Here is a 4,906-nt window from a genome sequence, read left to right as displayed (position 1 = left end):
CACACCACAAACACACATACGTACATCCAGGCTGAAGACATTTGATACTGAAGAGAAATGAGCAACAAGAGCTAAGTCTTACGATCAAGAGGTCTAACAAGCACAAAATTCATTCTTTGCTTATGTTACAATTAACAGATAAGTAGGGTTTGTGGTTGTGAGCAATATGCAGATGTGGCCATTTTATGTGTGGATATGGAGGTTACAAAGGTCATGGTGTCTGGGGCTCCAACCTCCACTCTCATTTTGGACAATGCACCATAAAAAAACCTCCACATAACTTGATGGTTAGCCTTCTTTCCCACGGGGGTGTGAGCTGGGGCCCCTGGCACTGAAGGCTTATAAAACAGGGCCCAGATTGGACCCCTCCAGCAGCGTGACAGACAGGGCACCAAACTGCTCTTACCACCCCTGCATAAATAATGCCTGTGTAAATGAGCTGGGTAGCCCCCCACAGCCACTGTGACCATGTTTTTTTATGAGTCGTGGTACGACACTGTGCCCCATGTAAGCTATAATGAGCCCTCCTACTTACTGGATCAGGTAAGGGTGGGGCTACTTTGCTGTTATTGGGTATGCTGTTTAGTGTTAAGTTACTTCATCATTATAGTGATAGATGGTAATTAAGGTGTGGATGGGGCAGGCCACCATGCTGGCTAACTGCTGACCGATGTTAAATTCAAATGAGGGAATTAAAGTTATTCCGATGTACAAGGCAGGTTGATTTATGATGGTTATCTTTTAAGATAAACTGCCTTTTTCACCAAATGTGCAAGCAAGCATAGTTAGAGGTACAGCAAAATAGAGGTAGACTGTAGGAATATGTACATTACGTAAAGCAATACCTATCATACAAAGCAGAAATGGCAATATTAATTTTCAAACCATGACATGACAACAGTAACAAAGGAGGTCATCGTGGCTTAGCAAAGAGTCAGTCAGACTGAGGTAACACAATATATAAACCAATGAACAGCCCGACAGCTATTACCTATAAAAGTCATTGTTAGCAGACACTGCAGGGGAAATGTGTCTTTGTGTGGAAGGAAGGAAAATGTTTGAACAGACACACTAGAGAACTGAATACTCGAAGGTGGAGGCTCCACTCACCCTCTTTTCCATTAAAGTCATGCAAGCAAAGTTAATGTCCTTACTTGTGGTGTAGCATTACAGTGAACCCCCTGAAACTATGCTGGCTGTGCATTAACCAATGTCATATGTTTACTGAGTGATGGGCCGTTCTGACCTGAGACGTCTTAAAACTCATTCATGACTCTAAGACAGCAGGAGAGCTTTTAAATACTGATTCGAGGAGGCACTGAGAGACAGGTCATGTGAGTTTGAGAAGTTATTGTATGTCTTTGTCAATCTGAGGTGAGGCAACAATAAAAGGTACTCTATAAGGTGAAAGTCTGGTGTTAACACAAGTAAGCATCTCTAGACACACTGTTCATCACTTTTATGAGGGTCAAGTGGCCATGGCTATGTAGAGGAGACATAGGAGGAAGTGGCTAATGACTCCATGTTTACTCAGGGACCCACACAGCAAGACCATTGGCTCAATTAACACCCTATTTGCACCACCCTAACCCTATGGCACCAAACAGGAACCATTTATAGAATATTTACTTAACCTTATTCACAATGTTACTCATAACCCAAACTCGAAAGTTAAAGCATGAAAACTTGGGAGGGAAATGGCATTCCACCAATATGGAAGAATATTCTTTATTTTGGCAAGATAGTCTAATTGCAATTTTACCCTCTGGTGCATTTTTTTTAAATCTGGTTTTTGCTTAACATGTGCTAACAACAACACGTTTAGGAAAAGTCAAAGGGAGAATTTACTATTTTATTGAAACATTTATATACAATTGAAAACCAGCCACGGGTAAATTTTACCTGTTGGTGGTTCTAGTGTTAATAGAGAAAAATAATAATAATAAATAATAACAACCGCACGTTTCTTTTCACAGCTCTATTGACATTGACATTTAAGCTACATTTATTTATTTATTTATTATATCCAAAGTGACATGGCTATGGCAACCAGCAGCGGCCTGTAGCTCCTTCAAACTTTGCTACACTATTGTTTTTTATTTGTTTTTCCCAGCTTTAGTGCCAAAACATGTGTTACCTCTGACAATAAGTACAGTCATTGAAAGATGAAGACAGGGTTTTTGGATTTAAAGGCAGCAGACCACGATCCACCTGGTCCAAACAACTGGACCAGATGCCACGGCAGGTGCAGTGATTGCTCAGAGATGAAAGAGAGCCAGGAGAGGAGCCATGCTGGCCCACCTTGGATTTAATTCTGCTCCTAAAGAGCCGGTCTGGCCAAAATGGGTCTCATGTTGACCAGACAACGGAATTCAGAGACACATTGTTGCAGAGACCTGCCCCATTAACATCCCGGTTCAAGCACTCAGTAGGAGAGCCCAAAGGAAACTAAAGGACAGTACCCACCCAACCACAGCCTGTTCACCCTGCTGCCTTCTGGGAAGAGATATAGAAGTTTTAGCTGCTGCACCACCAGGCTACAGAGCAGCTTTTTCGCCCAATCTATCAGACTCTAAAACTCTAATTCATCCTCAGCACTGCTCCATTGATCACTGAATATTGTTTATTTCTGTTTTTTTTATAATTGCTTCTGTATTAACATATATTGTCTGCTATGTAGCAGAAAGGAGTTACAAAGCTCAGTTTTATTATATGACATGTTATATTGTGACAATAAATGTATCTACCTACCTACCTGTAATGACTAATAAACAACCTTGTACCTTTTACCTTGTACCTTGATTTGAGGAAAAACATAAAAGCAATGTATTTCTATAGCCCTCAATAGTAACAACTTCATGAGCTTCTTCAAATTTTACTTATTAGAAACAAAATTCTTTGCCTCTTGCCCTTAACCGCTACCAAGTTATCTTCAGACTCAGGAACAGTAGAAACATCTGTAAAATCTAATATATTTACTGCTTTGCTCCCAACGATTTCATCTATGCCATCAAAATGTCTCTTGGACCCCATCCCAACTAAGCTGCTTAAAGAAGTTTTACCCTTCGATAGCATTTCTTTACTGGACATTATCAATCGGTCTTTATTAACAAGTTATTTTTGATCAGTATATGTCCTTTAACTCTCACATAAAACAAACTCCAACATCCTGCATTTTTCACTTACATAACATTGCAAAAATCTAGCACATACTATCTCAAAACAATGCAGAAAAATGTCTAGGCATTTGTCACTTCTAGGATGGATTATCTACTATAATCTAGTCGGCATTTAAATAAAATAATGTTAGAAAAAAATATTTATAATATTATACTACAATACTAGGAGTTAACTTGCTCTACCCTGCAATAACAATATTGCTCCTTAATTTCTATGTCTTGGATCATCAGTTTGTCTACTTCTGTCTGAAATCAAAGACCCATTGTTTTTAAAAAATATATATATAAATTTTGTGTGGTAAATCTGCCTCCATTGTCATTGCAAACTGCACCTTGCACTGTGCTAGAATTAAAAACTTGACAGGTGTAGCAACAGTAACTAAGGAGCGGGGCAGGGCTTAGCAAAGGGTAAATTTTAATCTTATGTGTGCACCTGGATGTATTAAGGAGAATTGAACTGGAGAACTGCAATCAAAGGCTCTCCATTCATTCTTGTACAAGATACTCAATGGGCACAGATTACAAAAAAGCCTCTGTAGGTTTCCTTATGCTTATGCATTTTTGGACCCATAGAGCATGTGCACTAGAGTCCTTCTAACACAGCGTTGAGCACATGACTTCCACTGGCCGAGGTTCCCCGCACACATGAATAGGATAAAATAATTTAATCACACGGCTCAAATGTACTGTATCTATCCTTTTACAGCCGCTCCTTGTGTGTGAAAAATACTTTTTCAATGCCACTTTGCCAAAATCTCTTCACATCAAAGCTCTGTTCCAGGGGGCTTTGTGCTAGAGCTCTGGATGGGCCACTTATTTCTGTCCGAAACCGACCCGTGTCCGAGAGTGCAGTAACCAAGCCCAACCCGAACCCGACAGCCATTCTGTTTTCGATGTCTGAACCCGACCCGAGCTCGGAGCAGTTAATGTAATCTGAAGCACTGAGTTTGTGTTACCATGTCATGCAATTGTTATGTGTGTAGGCCTGTGTCTTGCGTCCAGACGTTGCTGCCAAGTAACTGACATAGGCCTAAACAACTAACCCCATCACTGAACAGCAGGATTGAAGCGCAACCCAGTGAACACACAGACAGTAGGTCCATCAGTTTTATTTATTTTTACACTGTATTTTCAATAAAAAGAAGTTGAAGCACCATGTGAAGTACGCCATAAAACTGTGATTAATAGCCCGGACTTTTATTTCCTAAAATCACTGAATTGACCCTGCCTATATTTGGGACAGGCATCCAAATGGAACAGGCCTTTAATTCCTTTCGCACAAAACTGAAATAGGCTACTATGATACAGTTTATTTATTTAAACAGTATGAATATTAATTGTATAAAAATGATAAAATAATATCAAATACACGTCATTCATTTGATCTAGCTCTGACAGACTGCTTATACACTTTTATTTTGTAGACAGCAACGTAACGAAAACAACACAGTGCAGGATGAGAAAGGTGTGGCAGAAGTTAGATGGACTTCACATGAAAGTATTCACAACTTGGATTATTTTTTACAAAATGCTGTTTTGTTTCTTTTGATTGGTGGACCCTTACAGACTAAAGGAACAATAATCAAGGAACGGACACATTCGGACTTAACAAGCACTTCAAAGGTAAAGGTCTGCACTTTTTTTCATCTCTTGTACCATGCCGTTACACCGGAAAATCTATGAGATTTAGACATTGGGGCTTGTTGTTTCTGTTAAATTAACTGAAC

The sequence above is a fragment of the Micropterus dolomieu genome, linkage group LG23, assembly GCF_021292245.1.
Source record: "Micropterus dolomieu isolate WLL.071019.BEF.003 ecotype Adirondacks linkage group LG23, ASM2129224v1, whole genome shotgun sequence".
In the NCBI taxonomy this organism is placed as follows: domain Eukaryota; kingdom Metazoa; phylum Chordata; class Actinopteri; order Centrarchiformes; family Centrarchidae; genus Micropterus; species Micropterus dolomieu.
The sequence above is the reverse complement of the archived record's forward strand: the minus strand, read 5'-3'. Positions refer to the sequence as shown.